We start from the raw sequence: 19302 nt of genomic DNA on the forward strand, positions 1-19302 counted from the left end.
AACAAGTATTGCGTGAGTGTTAGCAATTATGGAGGACTAAATGATAGTTGAGTATGTGGACTTGCTTTTTTAGCTCTGACATAGACTCTTTCCGATGTTATGATAAATTGCAATTTCTTCAATGACTAAGATTATAGTTTGTCGGGGCCCAATAAGGTTTATGATTTATGCTTTTGCATTGTGAATAGATCATCACTTGAACATAAGTAATCATATGACAAAATCTATATATGGTGCTGTTATGAGAATAATCATGATGCCTTCATGTCCGCATTTTATTTTTATCGACGCATCTACCTCTAAACATGAGGACATATTTATTGTTATCAGCTTTTCGCTTGAGGACAAGCGAGGTCTAAGCTTGGGGGAGTTGATACGTCCATTTTGCATCATGCTTTTATATCGATATTTATCGCATTATGGACTGTTATTTCACTTTATGTCACAATACTTATGGCTATTCTCTCTTATTTTACAAGGTTTACATAAGGAGGGAGAAAGCCGGCAGCTGGAATTCTGGTCTGGAAAAGGAGCAAATATTAGAGACCTATTCTGCGCAACTCCAAAAGTCCTGAAACTCCACGAAACGTCTTAAAGAAATAAAGAAAAATCCATGCCAGAGATGAAGGCCAGGGGGCCCACACCCTGCTCACGAGGGTGCTCCCCCTAGGGCGCGCCCCCCTACCTCGTGGGCCCCCTGGTGGCTCTCCGACGCCAAAGATGAAGGCCAGGAGGTCTTTCGATGAGAAAAAAATAAGAAGGAACTTTTCGGGACGAGATTCCGCCGCCACGAGGCGGACCTTGGCGGATCCAATCTAGAGCTCCGGCAGAGCTGTTCTGCGGGGGAAACTTCCCTCCGGGAGGGGGAAATCATCACCATCGTCATCACCAATGGTCCTCTCATCGGGAGAGGGCAATCTCCATCAACATCTTCACCAGCACCATCTCATCTCCAAACCCTAGTTCATCTCTTATATCTAATTCTTGTCTCAAAGTCCAGGATTGGTGCTAGTAGGTTGCTAGTAGTGTTGATTACTCCTTGTTGTTGATGCTAGTTGGTTTATTTGGTGGAAGATCATATGTTCAGATCCTATATGCATATTATTACCCCTATGATTATGAACATGAATATGCTTTGTGAGTAATTACGTTCGTTCCTGAGGACAAGGGAGAAGTCTTGCTATGAGTAGTCATGTGAATTTGGTATTCATTTGATATTTTGATAAGATGTATGTTGTCTAGCCTCTAGTGGTGTTATTTGAACGTCGACTACATAACACTTCACCATTATTTGGGCCTAGAGGAAGGCATTGGGAAGTAATAAGTAGATGATGGGTTGCTAGAGTGACAGAAGCTTAAACCCTAGTTTATGCATTGCTTCGTAAGGGGCTGATTTGGATCCATATGTTTCATGCTATGGTTAGGTTTACCTTAATACTTTTGTTGTAGTTGCGGATGCTTGCAATAGAGGTTAATCATAAGTGGGATGCTTGTTCAAGTAAGAACAGCACCCAAGCACCGGTCCACCCACATATCAAATTATCAAAGTATCGAACGCGAGTCATATGAACGTGATGAAAACTTGCTTGACGATATTCCCATGTGTCCTCGGGAGCGCTTTTCCTATTATAAGAGTTTGTTCCGCTTGTCCTTTGCTACAAAAGGATTGGGCCACCTTGCTGCACTTTATTTACTTTTGTTACTTGTTGCTCGTTACAACCTATCTTATCACAAAACTATCTGTTACCACTTATTTCAGTACTTGCAGAGAATACCTTGCTGAAAACCGCTTATCATTTCCTTCTGCTCCTCGTTGGGTTCGACACTCTTACTTATCAAAAGGACTACGATAGATCCCCTATACTTGTGGGTCATCAGAAACAAGGATGTGTTACCAAAGATCCTTCACTTTGAGGGGAAGTACGTCTCCGTTAGAGTAGTGTGGAGGCACAATGCTCCCCGAGAAGTCACTAGGGCCACCATATTCTCCTCACGCCCTCGCACAATGCAATATGTCATGATTCCACTAGTGGTGCCTTGAAGGCGGTAACCGGACCTTTACAAACATGGTTGGGGCAATCTCCACAACCGAATTGGAGGCTCCCAACAACACCACGAAGCTTCACCACAATGAGATGTGGCTCCGAGGTGACCTCAACCGTCTAGGGTGCTCAAACACCCAAGAGTAATAAGATCTGCAAGGGATTAGTGGGGGAATCAAATTTATCTTCTTGGAAGTGTTGATCGGGGCCTTCTCAACCAATCCCTAGAAAATCAACAAGTTTGATTGGCAAGGGAGAGAGATCGGGCGAAAATAAGCTTTTGGAGCAACAATGGAGTTAGGGTAGGAAGAGGTGAGTCTTCTTGGGGAAGAAGACCCCCTTTATATAGTCGGGGACAAATCCAACCGTTATCCTATGTTCAACCCACACCGTGCGGTACTACCGCTCAGAGGAGCGGTACTACCGCCCGGGTGGTAGTGCAGTACAAAGGAGCGGGTCCTCGGGCTGGTAGTGCCGCTGGGACGGTACTACCACTCGCCCCAGCGGTACTACTGCTGGGGTTGCAATACACAGAAACAGGGGAGGGCTTGGAGGACAGAGCCGCGAGCGGCGGTGCAAGCGGTAATAGGCGTGTTACTACCGCTCCTGCTACCGATGCTACTGCCTCTTGCTCCACTGGGTCCAATTGGGGTCAGCGGTAGTATGCCAGTGGGACCATAGTTGGACTACCACTGAACCTGAAACAAAAAAATCGAGACCCGAATCGAGGCAGTAGTACAAGCGGTACTGGCAGCACTCCAAGACACTCCAAAACAACAAGAAGGAAAACTCCATGGAAGCGGAAAAATATGAGGGGTGCAAATGGAGATGTGTACGTGTTGATTCCACCCAAACCTTTTCAAAGTGGGCCCCCTCTTGATAGTACGGTAAATCCTATGACTCAAGTCCACCGAAAATGAAACGAAGGAAAATAAACCATCTTCTGATTAACGCTCTGAGGGGCAGTAATCGTCTTGTGCCTTATGATGGAATATCTGAAATGTTCAATGCACACAATTAGTCCGCAAAGGTATTATCATCAATCACCAAAACCACTAAGGGAGAAATATGCCCTGACATACATCATTCCCACATTCTGAAATAATGGTTTGAAACAACTTGTGGTGCTTATTTAGGTATTCGTTTGGTTATGTTAAAGCTCGTCGCCGGTAGGCATTTTGCACCCACCACTGCTATGAAGATGTGTTGCACGATGAAGTATAAGTACAATGTGACGTGGATCACAAGTATGTTGTGGTAGGGAGCACATGTTTCTTATCTTCCAAAGTGCTAGTTAGTTCTGAAAAAATATTTGTTAAAACCTATCAATCTTGGCATTCATGGTGTAAATGGTATGTAATTTGGTCGTTTGGTTCAAGAGATATTTTAATTTGAAAATAAATAAATTAAAAAAGGCAATGCATTCTCCCACCCCTCTCAATTCATAGAAACATCATGCCCTTAGTGCTGCGTCTACTGTTGGGTCCTGGGAGGACCCGTTAGGCGAGTGGTCATGCATGCGCTTTTTTGGAACCTGCAGGGCTTTGGCCATGACGGCCGCCGCAGGCAACTCCTTGACTACATGCGCGACGAGTCCATTGATGTGGTAGCAATTCAAGAAACGATGCGCACCGAGTTCTCCCTTGTTGAACTTGAGTGACTCAGCAGACACCTGTTTGCATGGCATTGGCTGCCATCTAGTGGAGTGACAGGTCACTCTGGGGGCATCCTTCTAGGTGTGAAGTATGCGACCTTTGAGGTGGGATCCATGGACCATGGATCCCATTTTGTTAGCATGGAGGTGTGGGAACGTGATGTGAACTTCAAGTGGGAGATCATTGTGGTTTATGGCCTCGCTGACCATAGCCGCTCGGCCACTTTCTTGGCCGAGATCCACACTAAGATCTCCTCCGCGACCCTCCCCGTGGTTGTTGGTGGAGACTTCAACCTTCTACGTGCTCCCGGGGATAAGAGCAATTCGCGTGTAGACCTTGCGGAGATTTGTCGCTTTAACGACTGGGTAGCGGACCTTGGTCTCCTTGAGCTGGACAGGGTCGGGGCACGAATTACCTAGACCAATAAACAGGTGTCCGCGACCCTTAGTGTGTTGGATCGTGTGTTTGTCTCCCCTGACTGGGAACTCCGATTCCCTTTGGCCTCTCTCCAGGCAATCACACGCATCGGATCGGATCATGTCCCTCTCCTCTTGTCCTCTAGGGATGAGCGACCCCGTCCTCCTCCGCGTTTCCGCTTCGAGGCTTTCTGGCTCCGGTAGCCAGGTTTTGTGGCTGCTGTCCAGGCTCACTGGGTCTCGGCATTGGCCGAGCCCCATAGACGGATGTCGATCCTGGACGAGTGGCACCACCTGTCCAAGTGCTCTAGGCAGTTCATGAAAGGTTGGGGTGCTAATATAGGAGAGGACCTTCGGGTCCTGAAAGCCTCCCTCCTCGAGGAGATCCGGGTCTTGGACCTTCGCGCAGATACTGCAGGGATATCCACGGAGGAATGGGCCCATAGGTATAATTTGGAAGACTCTCTCATGGAGATCTACTCCAAGGAGGAGGAATATTGGCGACATCGTGGTTCTATGAACTGGGTGTTGTTTGGAGACGCCAACACTGCTTATTTCCAGGCCATTGCTAATGTCCATAGGTGTCGCTGCTCCATCCCCTTCTTATGGGAAGGGGGCAATTATTCTAGGACCTCCAGGCGATCCGCTCGTTGGTTGACGACTTCTATAAGTCATTATTTTAGGGGCGACCTCGGAGTGGTGTCACCCTTGCGGACCAAATTTGATCGCCTGATCAACAGGTCTCCCCGGAAGAGAATGCAGCCCTGCTTGCCCCCTTTGATGCAGCGGAAGTAGAGACCTTCATCAAAGCCATGAATCTAGCCTTGGTGCCGGGCCCCGATGGGTTACCGGTACGGTTTTTTCAGGCGTTCTGGCCAATGGTCAAGGAAATCATCCTTGAGTTGTTCCATGAGTTCGCTAGGGGAATGATACATCTCCAACGTATCTATAATTTTTGATTGTTCCATGCTATTATATTATCTGTTTTTGATGTTTATGAGTTTTATTATACACTTCTATATTATTTTTGGGACTAACCTACTAACCGGTGGCCCAGCCCAAATTGATGTTTTCTTGCCTATTTCAGTGTTTCGAAGAAAAGGAATATCAAACAAAGTCCAAACGGAACCAAACCTTTGGGATATCACGTGATCCACTTGATGTATGTTTTGGTGATCAACTTGCGAGTTCCGTGACCTCGTGAACTTATGCATAGGGGTTGGCACATGTTTTCTTCTTGACTCTCTGGTAGAAACTTTGGGGCACTCTTTGAAGTTCTTTGTGTTGGTTGAATAGATGAATCTGAGATTGTGTGATGCATATCGTATAATCATACCGACGGATACTTGAGGTGACATTGGAGTATCTAGGTGACATTAGGGTTTTGGTTGATTTGTGTCTTAAGGTGTTATTCTAGTACGAACTCTATGATAGATTGAACGGAAAGAATATCTTCGTGTTATTTTACTACGGACTCTCGAATAGATCGTGTTGACACCAGATTTTGGCATGGTCAAGAACTTATTTATTGATATGAATGTCTGGTGGTAGGTGCGACATATGCCAACGGATGGCTTATCATTATGGGAGCCAGTAAGATGCCGCCGGTGCCTGGAAACGGGATAAGGCGAAGACATGCACGCCGGCGGATCTTACCCAGCTTCGGGGCTCTCCGTGGAGATAACACCCCTACTGCTGCTCTGCGGGGTCTCCGCATGGTCACTAGATGGACAAGTAGCTACACAATGCTCCTTGAGCTGTTCGGTGGGAGGAGGAAGAAGGGCACGGCAAGCCTGCTTCTTCTCCTTGTGTGGTGTCTAGGACTAGCAGGGGGTCCAACCCTTTGCATGGGTGCCCCGGGGGGTTTATATAGGCCTACCCCCGGGGGGTACAATGGTAATCCGACTGGGCGCGGGGCCCAGCCGTCTGTGACTGCGCTCACTGGCTTCTGTGCCGGCTGCTGGGGCCCGCCGACTGGTGGGTCCCGCCGGCTGCTGGCCCCTTGGTCGACAGGCAGGCCCCACTGTCCAAGACCTGGTCGGCGGCTGATCACTGTGGCTCTATCTTGGTGACGTGGGCTTCGTCGTAGTAGGCGCGGCTACAGTGCCGCCGCCCGTCGGGCGATCGCTGTAGCCTCACCGCGTCTTGTCTCCTTAATGGGGCGTCTCCTTCGAGGGAGGTGGCAAGCCGGATGCGGGGAGCCGGCTCTGTCTTGGGTCGACTGGGGGGAGGCATGGCCGCCTTCGGGTGTCTCTCTGCCCGAAGGGGCCCACCGTCTGTGGGCCGCACTGGCGGCCCGTCGTGGGTGACATCAGGGTCAACATGGCAACAGTGCCGCGCCGGACGGGTCATGGCCACTCCGTACGGCGCACTATGCCAGGCGTGCTCCGGGATTCGGGGGTGGCAGGCTTCACTGTAGCCACACCCCGTCGCACCGCCGTTAGGTGGGTGCAAACTTTGAGGGTACGGTCTTGACCGCTTTGTGGGAGCCGGCTTCTTGGAGTCGGCCTCCTCACGGCCGGCTTCTCGAATTCGGCCATCCCATGGCTTTCTTCATGAGGGCTAAAGTCGGACCGCCTTCCAAAAGCCGGCCTGGGTGGCAGCCAGCAAGGGGAAGGTGGCTCCATGTCTTGGATTCTTGAGAGCCGGACGGGCTCGTAATTTTTTCAGAAGGGCCAGGGGAAGCCGGCTAGGCTACCCATGGCTATTTACTCCGACAGTAGTCCCCGAAGCTGAGCGAGCTTCGAGGCTTATAAGGGGACGAGAAGCTTGGTCAGCTTCCTATCCTACGGGGCCGGCTTTGCTTGTGCGCGCCGACTTCAGAGAGCTCTGGTTCTCGTAGGCGGGAACGCGGGCCACGTGGCGAGGAAATCCTGCCAACGCACGTGTGCGACGGGACATCGCCGCAGGCCCGGGCCCGCCACTCGCAGGCCTCGGTCCAAGCGCGGATCTTCCGTGGCCCACATGGACCGCTCGCCTTCCCGTGGCGGTTTTATTTCGCCGTTAAGGCGCAATAAGCGCGGGACGTGGGGGAGTGGGCACGATCGATCCCCACGTTTCCCCACGCCGTGCCTCCTCGGCTCCGCCACGTGAGCCTATAAGTAGGGGGAGGAGGGGGAGCGATAGAGGTTCGCACGCTCTCTCTCGCTCCGCCCCTTCTCGTCCTCGTTTCTTCCTCTCGTTGCCGCCGCAGCCTCCCGTCTCAGCACCGCCGCGCCACCACATCGTCTTGCTCCCATGGCGCTGTCGAGCTCGTGGGACGGCTCCAACGTCCATGAGGAGCATGTTGAGTTCCTCCGCCAGACTCGGCGCCTGCCCGACACCAACCTCATGCGGGTCCGCCTGGCGCCAGAGACGGAGATCTCACCGGCGCCGGAGGAGGGCGAGCTGGTCGTCTTCCGCTCGCATTTCCTGCGCGGCTTCGGCCTTCCGGTGAGCGGATTCCTGCGCTCCTTCCTCGAGTTCTACAATCTTCAGCCGCATCATCTCACGCCCAACGCAGTGATGTTGCTGTCGGCCTTCGTCTCTCTCTGTGAAGGTTTCTTGGGGCTGCTCCCCACGCTGGAGCTCTGGGGGGAATTCTTCCAGAGCAAACTCGGCACCGTTGTCGCTGGCGTGCCCGCCCCCTGCGGGGCCTTCATCGCCATGAGGAGGGCGGGCGAGAACAATCCATACCCGCCCATCCCCCTGATCCAGTCGGTGAAGATCTGGCAGAAGTCGTACTTCTACGTGAAGAACGTCGCCCAGCAAGGAGACCACGTCAACCTACCGGCTTACATAGCCGGCCCGCCAGCTGGGAGGCAGCCCTCATGGAGTTTCCGGTCCTGGTCACTGTCTTAGGCCGGGAACGCCGCTGTCTCCCAGCTTTGGGTGATGATCCAGTCGAAGAACCTGAGCGGGGCCGACTTGGTGGCCGCCTTCGTGGAGCGCCGGATATCTCCTCTCCAAAGCCGGCCCCACATGATGTGCCAGATGAGCGGCCTCTTCGACCCAAGCCGGCTGAGCACCAGGGAGATGCCTCATGGGAGGTATCATACATGGTAAATTATATCTCCAATTGCAAGCTCGCCGAGGCCTGGCGATACGGCAAGGTGCCGTATTCTCGCGCCAACCCTCCGCCCGTGGTAAGCTTTCCTCTCTTTCTTCTTTCTGTTGGTAGCCGGCTTTATTATGGCCGGCTTCTGATCGGTCGGTTCTTCTTAGCAGAACCCCCTTCTTCCGCCGACGACTGGGGCAGCAGGGATAGAGCGCGAGTACGCCCCCGACCGCACGGCGGACGACGTCGACGACCCGGATTTGGGGGCTGCCGCCATGGAAGACGCCGTCGTGGGGGACGACACCGAGCCCGGAGGCACAAGGCTCACCGCCAGCTTTGAGGACTGGCCGGATGATGCCGAAGCCGAAGTAGCCCCGCGTCGCCAGCCGGCGGCCGACCATCAAGGCGTGGGCTCGTCCACCATGCCGGCTGCCAGCGGCGGCGCGCAGAAATGCCGGGCCGCGTCAATCCTCTTCAGCAGTCGGCCGAAGAAGTCCAAAGCCTCCACCGCGCCGACCAAGCGAGACGAGGCGGCCGCGAAAGCGGCCCGCTTCCGCAAGGCGGTGAAGCAGCTTCAGGCGGTCTCAGCGTAAGTCGTTGACTGCCTTATCGCATGCTCTTCATCATTCTCTTCTTGTTCGAGCATTCTTCTTAAATTTTTCCCGCTTGCTGGACAGGGCGCCGCTTTCCCTTGAGCGGGGTCCGGGCGGCTCCGTAGTTGGGCCGACTGGAGGGTCTTCAAGCTCCCGCCGCGTGGACCTCCGCGCCGACCTCAGGGAAGCCACAGAGCGGAACGCGCATGAAGCGCGAGGCGGCGGAGAAAGTGGCCGCCCAGGCGGCGAGGGAGAAGGCCGACGCGGCAGCCAAGGCCCAGGCGGAGGCGGCGACCGCAGAGACGGAGGCGGAGGGTTCGCGCAACCAGCCTCCGCTGCTCGCCATTCCCCTCGGAGCCGTGGCCCCTGACACCCCATTGCCCTTGGCGGAGGAGATCGTCCAGGACCCGCCGCTGATGGAGAGGGGGGAGGACCCCGTAGCCTTCGCGAGGAGAGTGCCGCCAGTGGCACCGACCGGAGCGGGCCAAGGCGGCCAATCGTCAGCGGCGCCAGAGGAGCCGGCCGGGGGTGAGCCGGAGGACAGAGCCGGCCTCGAGGTGCAGCCGGTGACGCGCCGGCGCGGAGGGGGAGGCGCCGCTCCGCCGGAGTCGTGCCGAGTCGTGGGCGCCGGTCAGTCGGCGGAGGCTCTGGAGACGGCCAGCACCGCTACGTTCGAGTGGACTCCCAGCGGGGGGACTGGCGAGCTGAATGTGGTGGCTCAAGAGCTCCGGAGCCGGCTTCAAGCTCAGGCCGTCCTGCTGCAGCAGTACACCCAGGAGTTCCTGTCGACGCGGGGCGCCATCCGGGTGAGTCTTTCATTCTTGGCCGCTTTGGTCTCTTGATTTCTTCCGTGGGGGCGCGTCAGCGCACCCACTGGGTGTAGTCCCCGAGATTCGGGCCGACTGCTGCGCAGTCGGGTCGAATCTTTCTTGACGACTACCTTATTTTTGCTTCCTGTCTGAATCTTCCAGGAATATCATAACTCCCGTGCTGCCGCCTTCAACTCCAAGGCTCGGGAGTTGGGTCGGAGGACCGACGACCTGGCCGACAGCCGAAGTAAGTGCTTGATTTTGTCTGTCTCCTGTGGGGGCGCGTCAGCGCACCCACTGGGTGTAGTCCCCGAGATTCGGGCCGACTGCTGAGCAGTCGGGTCGGATCTTCCTTGACGACTTTTTCCTTATTGGTTTTTCTTTCTTTTCGTGCTTTCAGGGGCCAACGCCGACTTGAGGAAGGAGATCGGCGAAGCGCAGGCCGCTCTTCATACCAAGGATGCCGAGTACGCTGCCTTGGTCCAGGAGCGTGACTGCCTGGCCAAGAAGCTGGCTGACCAAGAGAAGAGCCACAAGGCGGCCCTACAGAAAGCGCAGGATAGCGAGGCCGCCCTGAAGGCAGAGTTTGAGACCGAGGCGGCGAGCTGGGCTGAGACCCGGCGAGCACTTGATGAAGGCTTCGGCCGCATCGAGGACTTGATCGACGGTAAGCCGCCTTTCGTGCTCCTCTCCTGCCTCTTGGCGCCTAGTTTGTGGCCTGACTTGTGCTGTTGCCTGTTTCTTGTGCAGACTACTTTCCCGGCTACTCCGCCTTCACCGCCCAAAGCATCGAGGCCCATCGCGAGGCGCGCCGTCAGGCGGGGGCCAACATCGCGCCAGACGCAAACCGGACTCTTGAGGAGCAGCTCTTGGCTGTCCAGGCGCGGTTGCAGCCGGCTCATCGGATGCTTCGCCGGCTCCAACGTGCCGGGGCGCGCCCTCTAGCCCGGCGAGACGATCCCCCGCACCCCAAGCCGGACGGCCGACTGGCTGGAGGTCGCAGTCGGTCGCTTTGAAGCTTGGAAGGCGTCGGCGGCCCGTCTTGGGGCCGGGCGGGCATTGGAGTTCGTTCGGGCTTGGTACCCAGGGCTGAACCTGGACCAGCTGTGCACTTGGCGGCTGGAGGCCGACGCGGAGCTGGAGGAGGTTCGGCCGGCTATCGCCCAGCGTGCTTCGACGATCGCCGAGTGCACCGACATCACTGTCTTTGCACCTGAAATCAATGATGATGGCGTTGCCCAGCCGGAGGAGTGGTTCGGGCTGGACCCAGCGGTGGGCGAAGACTCGGCCGAGGAGATCGCCTCCAGCGACGAGGGCGAGGATGACGAAGAAGAGGACGGCGAAGACGTCGAGCCGGCTAGTGGAACAACCGGCCACCCTCAAGCTGACCGTGCCTCCAGCAACGAGGCGCGTGGAAGCGCGCCCTCTGCGGGAGGCGGTGATCAAGCCTAGGTTCGCCAGTCGGCCGCTCCTTCAGCCGGCACAACCATCTCCGCTGACCAGCCCGGCTCGTCCTTATTTTTCCTGCTTGTTGTCTTTTGAACAATCTTTATTAAGCTTTCGCAGTTCCACCCACTGGGGGTGTATCGAAACTATGTTGAATGCTGGCCTCTTGGAGGTCTTTTATGTAAATATTATTATGTGCATGTCTGGTTTCCACTCGCGTATGCTTTTTATCCTTAGGCTTTTTCCTTTGCCGCCTTCCCTCTTTGGGAGGCAAGTACTCGAGCTTTCTTGGATTGAAGCGAAGTGAATGGAAGCCGGCCGGCCGGCTACTCTGGTAGCCAATCGGCGGTGGGAGAAAAACTGGCTTTTGTTATATTAGTCCGTTAGTCCCTTAGCCGTTTTTCGTGTGGGCACCTGTTCCTGTCTTTAACTCTTGCCAGCCGGACAGACGGTTCTTCGAACTGCGACTTTTGGCAAGAGAAGGCTTGGGAGCCGGCACACTACTTGTCTGATTGCGGGTAGGACTTCTAATATAACTCCAGTCGGCCAGTCCCCGAGCCGACTAGTCAAACCCGGTGCCGGACGGAACAAGTAAATGAAATGACAAGGTCATAAGCACGATACTTTTCATTCATAGATAAAAGATGGCAGTCCCCGAGCCCTCCTCAGGGGGCCTATTGTCTCGAACTTAGTACAAAAGTTAGCGTGATACATAATGCATTTTAGCTGTAAAATCTTCGAAGGAGGTTGGCGTTCCATGGTCGTTCCGACTCCTTTTCGGAGTCGTCTCTCTTTCGTGCCTTCGGCTTCTGCGCGTCGATCAGGTAGTAGGAGTCGTTGCCTAAGGCTCTGCTGATGACAAAGGGGCCCTCCCAAGGGGCCGAGAGCTTGTGCTGGCCGGCTGTTCGCTGGATCAGCCGGAGCACAAGATCGCCCTCTTGGAAGGATCTTGGCTTGACCTTCCGGCTGTGGTAGCGGCGCAGGCCCTGCTGGTAGATGATAGACCGGCTGAGGGCTAACAGCCGGCTTTCTTCCAGCAGGTCGACGCCGTCTTCTCGTGCTTCCTTAGCCTCCGCTTCTGTGTACATGGTTACTCGAGGCGAGTCGAACTCGATGTCAGTTGGGATGACCGCCTCGGCACCATACACAAGGAAGAAAGGGGTAAAGCTGGTTGACTTGTTTGGCGTAGTGCGCAGGCTCCAGAGGACAGCCGGCAGCTCATTGAGCCAACAGCCGACTGAACGCTCCAGTGGTACGACCAGTCAGGGCTTGATGCCGGAGAGAATGAGGCCGTTGGCTCGCTCGACCTGGCCATTTGACTGCGGGTGGGCGACGGATGCTAAGTCCAGCCGGATACCTTGGGCTGCGCAGAAATGTGCCAAGGCTCCTTTGGCGAAATTCGTGCCATTGTCGGTGATGATGCTGGGTGGCACGCCGTACCGAGTTGTTATGTCTGTGATGAATGTCACAGCAGTCGGCCCATTCAGCTTCTTGATCGGCTTTGCTTCAATCCACATGGTGAATTTGTCCATGGCGACGAGCAGATGCGTCATGCCACCGCGCGCCGTCTTGAATGGGCCCACCATGTCCAGTCCCCAAATGGCGAAGGGCCAAGTGAGGGGAATGGTCTTGAGTGCCGAAGCCGGCATGTGTTGCTTGGAGCTGAAGAGTTGGCACCCCTTGCAATATTTAACTAATTCTTTGGCGTCATCCAAAGCAGTCGGCCAGAAGAAACCATGGCGGAAAGCTTTGGCGACGAGTGATCTTGAAGCCACATGGTGGCCGCATTCTCCTTGGTGAATGTCTTTGAGGATTGCGATGCCCTTCTCTTGCTCGACGCACCGTTGGAGGACTCCAGTGACACTGTGTTTGACGAGTTCTCTGTTGACGATTGTGTATGCTCCGGCTCGACGTTGGACTTGTCTTGCCTCTGTTTCGTCAGCCAGCAAATCTTGGTTTACTAGGAAGTTGAGGATGGACTGAGCCCATGACAGAGCCGCGACTTCTTCTACTGCCAATGTGGCTACTGCCACCAGGGTGGGCGGGCTGGGTGGTGAAATGCTGGAGTCGGCCCCCGGCTGTTGTGCTGGTGCAGTCCCCGGGCCGGCTACCGCAGTCCCCGAGCCGAGTGTGGCAGTCCCCGAGCCGGTTGCCGAAGTCCCCGGGCCGGCTACGGAAGTCTCGGGGTCGCCTGCTTGGCTCTTCGAGCCGGACCCGGCCATGTCAGGGTCAGGCGGCACGAAGATGGAGTCGGACTCTGGAGATGGCTTGATAGATGGCTTGAGGAGGCGTTGTAGAGCGACGCCGGTTGGTATTGCTTGCCGAGTAGAGCCTATTCGAGACAGGGCATCGGCTGGCTCGTTATCGGCTCGCGGTACGTGGAGGAACTCGCATCCTTCAAAGTATCCGCTGAGTTGTTGAACCAGGAAGCGGTAGCTTGCCATATTTGCGTCCTTGGCGTCCCAGTCGCCGGATGATTGCTGAACCACCAAGTCCGAGTCACCATAACATAGGATCCGGCGGATGCCGAGTTCTTTAGCAAGCCGGAGCCCGTGTATGAGCGCCTCATACTCGGCCACGTTGTTGGAGGCGGCAAAGTGGATCTGTAGCGTGTATCTCAGCTTGTCGCCTTTGGGAGAGGTAAGGACGACGCCGACTCCCAAGCTGGTGCGCATCTTGGACCTGTCAAAGTGCATGCGCCAATGGGTGGAGTCGGGAGCTGGCGGCAGGTACTGGGTCTCGGCCCAGTCGACGAGGAAGTCGGCCAGAGCTTGGGACTTGATGGCGGTGCGGGGCTGGTAGAAGATTGTGTAAGGGGCCAGCTCGATGGCCCATTTCGCCACCTGGCCGGATGCGTCCTGGCTGCCTATGATCTCGGCCAGCGGGGCGGTGCATACGACCGTGACGGGATGCTCTTGAAAGCAGGGCTTCAGCTTCTTAGCGGTGAAGTACACGCCGTAACACATCTTCTGGTAGTGCGGGTAGTTTTTTTTTGAAGCGGACATCACCTCGCTCAAATAATACACCGGCCTCTGGACCGGCTGGGCTCGGCCTTCTTCTGGGCATTGGACTATGATGACGGTGCTGACCACCCGGCTGGTTGCGGCGATGTAGAGGAGCATGGGCTCTTTCTCAGTCGGCGCCGCCAGGACGGGCGGCGTGGCGAGCATCTTCTTCAGCTCGTGAAAAGCTTGGTCGGCCTGGTCGTTCCACTCGAAGTGAGTGCTCTTCTTCATGAGGCGGTAGAGGGGGAGAGCTTTCTCTCCGAGCCGGCTGATGAAGCGGTTCAAGGAGGCCAAGCATCCGGTGAACTTTTGGATGTCTCGAAGCTTGGTGGGGATCGCCATTCTCTCGATGGCCTTGATCTTCACCGGGTTGCATTCGATGCCGCGTTCGGAGACCAGGAAGCCTAGGAGCTGGCCGGCTGGCACTCCGAACACGCATTTCTCGGGATTGAGCTTGATTTGGAACCGGCGTAGGTTCTCAAATGTTTCCTTGAGGTCTCCCAGCAAGGTGCCGCGCTTCTCCGTCTTCACCACGATGTCGTCCACGTAAACGTGAGCGTTTCTGCCGAGTTGCTTGAGGAGGCACTTCTGCATGCAATGCTGAAAAGTAGCACCGGCATTTCTCAAGCCGAATGTCATAGTCAGGTAGCAGAAGGCTCCAAATGGCGTGATGAAGGCGGTCTTCAGGCGGTCGTCCGGATCCAGCTTTATCTGGTGATATCCTGAGTAAGCATCCAAGAAACTCAACAGCTCGCATCCGGCTGTGGAGTCTATCACTTGGTCAATCCTTGGCAGGGCAAAGGGATCTTTGGGGCAGGCCTTGTTGAGGCTTGTGTAGTCTATACACATGCACCACTTGTTCTTCTTCTTTAGCATGAGGACCGGGTTGGCGAGCCACTCTGGAAAGAAAACTTCCATAATGAAGCCGGCTGCCAGAAGCCGGGCTATCTCCTCCCCTACAATCCTGCGTTTCTCCTCCGACAGTCGGCGAAGGGGTTGTCTGACTAGCTTTGCGTCTTCTCGAACGTGTAGTTTTTGCTCGGCGAATTTCCTCGGAACACCCGGCATGTCCTTGGGGGACCATGCAAAGATGTCCCGATTCTCACGGAGGAAATCGGCGAGCTCGCCTTCCTATTTGCTATTCAGGTTTGCCCCGATGACGGCAAACCTCTCTGGGTGCTCGGGGTCAAGAGGTATCTTCTTCGTCTCCTTGGCCGGCTGGAAAGATCCTTGAGCATCATGCTCCTTGGGGTCGGGGGACACGGCCGACTGCTTGCCGGCTATGGCCACGACTCGGTCCATCATCTTCTTTTCTTCGGCAATCACAAGGGACTCGGCCAGCCGGCTGCTGGCTACCGCGCACTCAGAGGACTTCTTGTAATCGCCGGCTACGGTGATGACGCCTTTGGTGCTTGGTATCTTCATCTTGAGGTATGCATAGTGGGGAACTGCCATGAATTTGGCCAAGGCAGGTCGGCCAAGCAATGCATGGTAAGGGCTCTCCAGGTCCACCACTTCAAACCATATTGCTTCCCGGCAGAAATGCTCCTTGTCCCCAAAGAGGACATCAATCTTGATCTTGCCAATGGGGGCGCAGGACAGGCCGGGTACGTTGCCATGGAACACTGTCCGAGTAGGCATGAGCTGCTTTGTCTTGACATTTAGCTTCTCCAGGGTGTCACGGTACAGGATGTTGATGCTGCTCCCGCCGTCTATCAACACACGGGAGAAGCGGGCAGCGCATCTGTCCGTCGCGAGGGTAGCTTCTAGGACCAACGCATAAGAGCCGGGAGACGGCATCACCTCTGGATGGTCAGCCCGGCTCCAGCTGATGGGCTTTTCTGACCAATGCGTGTGTCCGGCGGGGTTGGCAGCGACCACGCTGACTTCCTGGTGCTCTCGGCGTCTACTACGCCGGTCTTCGGGCTGGCTTGTAAAGACGATGTAGGTTGCTTGCTCGTCGGGGAATTCGTCGTGCACGGCTCCGACTGCGGGCCGAGCGGCCGGAGGCGGCGGGGCCGGAGGCAGCGGGGCCGGAGGCGGCGGGCCGGCAGGCGGAGGCGGCGCGAGCCCCTCGCCTTTAGATATTCGGGTGAGCCAATGGAACTTCCGGGTGGTGTGGTTGGACGGCTACGCGCCACTGTGGAACTTGCAGGGGGCATCGAGAGTTTGCTCGTAGGAGAAGGCCGGCTGCCAAGCTGGCCGACCGCCCTTGGGCTTCTTGGGCACGGGTCGCCCTTCAGGCGGCACGTCTTTAACTGTGGCCACCTGCCGACTGGCGGGAGGCGGCGCGGGGCCCTTGCGCTTGTGGTCGTTCGAGTGTGGGCGTCGGCCGGAATCCCCAGTCGTCATCTTGGGTGCCAGGTTGAGTACTTTTCCGGACGCGTCTACCCGAAGCTCGGTCTTCATCGAGGAGTCGGCGGTGGCGTACTTGTCCGCTATGTCTAGAAGCTCGTCGAGGGTAGTCGGCTCGTCGCAGAGGAGCTTGTGCTTGAGGAGGGTGCCTTCTCGGCATCCGGCTATGAAGTATTCTATGGCTTGCACCTCGTGCACCCCTTCGCAAGAGTTGCGGGGCTCGGCCCAACGCGTGAGGTAGTCGTGAGTGGACTCAGTGGGGCCTTGTACGCACAAGGAGAGCTGTCTGGGCGTGGGAGCCCGCTTGTAGGTGCTGGTGAAGTTGTGGATGAAAGCTTCGGTGAAATCTAGCCAGCTATTGATGCTGCACGGTTTGAGGCTGTTGAGCCAGGTCCGTGCCATGCCTTGCAGCATGAGGGGCACGTACTTCATGGCAACACGCCGGTTGCCGTTGGCTATGCTAACCGCCGTGGAGTAGTCGATCAACCAATCTTCCAGCTTCACGGAGCCGTTGTACTTGGGCGTGTCTCTTGGGAGCGAGAACCCTTTGGGGAGGGGCTCATCGCGGATGCGGGGGCCGAAGCAAGGCGGACTGACATCGTCTTCTTCTTCCAGCGCCAGGGATCGTGCCAGGCGGTCGATCCAATGGCGGGCGTCGTTCTCGCCGACTCCTTCGCGGCGACCTAGTCAGCCGCTGAGAGTCGGGTGCACCACTGGCGGCGGGGTGGGATATCTCTCTCCACGGGGTCGAGGCGGAGGCGGGTTGCCCCGCCATTCCATGGCTCGGGGATGGCCGTCCGCGTCTCGCTCGATGGAGATTCGGGTTTGGCTTCGGCTGGCAGCCGGATCTTTCTCGCGCCGCGCGCGGTCTCTGCCCGCAGTCGACGTCCGGGACGTTGCGCCGTGATCTCGGCGCGGGGGAGGGATTTCCGCGCGGGCGTCGGCTTTGTGCCACTGCGCGGCTGCATCGATCAGCTGCTGGATGCGTCGGGCCATGTGGGGAAGTTCTTCGGCCCCCAGTCCGTCCAGCTCGTCTACGGCCGCCTGGGCGGCGCGCAGGTTCTCAAGTGGAGTGGCGTAGACTGGGCGGTCGACTCCCAGCGTGTCGGCGATGACGGCGCCGCGTTGCTTGACAATGCCGGCCCGGCTTGGCCCACCCGGGGCCGGCGTGCCGAAGGCGGTGCGGTCAGCTTCGCGCTGGTAGGCCTCAGCGAGGCGTCTCACGAAAGCCAGCCTCTGGCCCTCTGCGAGGAGGGCGAGGCGGCGCGCCTCCAGTGCTTCGTCGTCGGCATCAGGCGGGAGGGGGGTGGACAAGTCGTGGCCCGCCGCGTGCGGGGCGTCGTGGGCGCTCTCGTCAGCAGCGCCGTCGTGGCCGATGACCATCACCTCGGTGGTGACAGCGTCGCAGCCACCGGCTCGGGGAAGCGGGTCGTTGTAGATCGCGACGTTGGTGGGGAAGGTTTCGAACGAGGCCGTGTCGGAGTCGACAGGCATCGGATCGGTGGAGCCAACCGACTCCAGATCCACAGCGGGCTCGCTGGAAACATGGAGCTGGCCGAGGAGGTTGGTGAGGTGGTCAGTGCCCGCATCGGAGGCGAGCTCGTCGGAGATGAGGGTCTTGTCGAGGAGATCAGCGAGGCCGCTCACTGCGCAGGCGTTGGTGACGCCTTGCAGCGCGTCGTGGCAAGCGCCATTGGGCGTGCCGGGCTGGCTACGCTCGCGGGGGAATAAGAGGGTTCCCGTCCAGAACAGGTCTCCGGACGACGGTGCACCTGGCCCACGGTGGGCGCCAAATGTCGGGTGGTAGGTGCGACATATGCCAACGGATGGCTTATCATTGTGGGAGCCAGTAAGACGTCCGTGGAGATAACACCCCTACTGCTGCTCTGCGGGGTCTCCGCATGTCACTAGATGGACAAGTAGCTACACAATGCTCCTTGAGATGTTCGGTGGGAGGAGGAAGAAGGGCACGGCTAGCCTTCTTCTTCTCCTTGTGTGGTGTCTAGGACTAGCAGGGGGTCCAACCCTTTGCATGGGTGCCCCGGGGGGTTTATACAGGCCTACCCCCCGGGGGTACAATGGTAATCCGACTGGGCGCGGGGCCCAGCCTTCTGTGACTGCGCTCACCGGCTTCTGTGCCGGCTGCTGGGGCCCGCTGACTGGTGGGTCCCGCCGGCTGCCGGCCCCTTGGTCGACAGGCAGGCCCCACTGTCCAGGACCTGGTCGGCGGCTGATCATTGTGGCTCTATCTTGGTGACGTGGGCTTCGTCGTGGTAGGCGCGGCTACAGTGCCGCCGCCCGTGGGGCGATTGCTGTAGCCTAACCGCGTCTTGTCTCCTTAATGGGGTGTCTCCTTCGAGGGAGGTGGCAAGCCGGCTGCGGGGAGCCGGCTCTGTCTTGGGCCGACTCGGGGGAGGCGTGGCCGCCTTCGGGTGTCTCTCTGCCCGAAGGGGCCCACCGTCTGTGGGCCGCGCTGGCGGCCCGTCGTGGGTGACATCAGGGTCAACATGGCAACAGTGCCGCGCCGGACGGGTCATGGCCACTCCGTATGGCGCACTGTGCTAGGCGTGCTCCGGGATTCGGGGGTGGCAGGCTTCACTGTAGCCACGCCCCGTCGCACCGCCGTTAGGTGGGTGCAAACTTTGAGGGTACGGTCTTGACCGCTTTGTGGGAGCCGGCTTCTTGGAGACGGGCTCATCACGGCCAGCCGGCTTCTTGGAGTCGGCCTCCTCACGGCTGGCTTCTCGAAGTCGTCCCTCCCACGGCTTTCTTCATTGGCTTCTCGAAGTCGTCCATCCCATGGCTTTCTTCATGAGGGCTAAAGTCGGACCGCCTTCCGAAAGCCGGCCTGGGTGGCAGCCAGCAAGGGGAAGGTGGCTCCATGTCTTGGATTCTTGAGAGCCCGACGGGCTCGTAATTTTTTCAGAAGTGCCTGGGGAAGCCGG

This window comes from Triticum urartu, chromosome 5 (genome assembly GCF_003073215.2).
Source record: "Triticum urartu cultivar G1812 chromosome 5, Tu2.1, whole genome shotgun sequence".
In the NCBI taxonomy this organism is placed as follows: domain Eukaryota; kingdom Viridiplantae; phylum Streptophyta; class Magnoliopsida; order Poales; family Poaceae; genus Triticum; species Triticum urartu.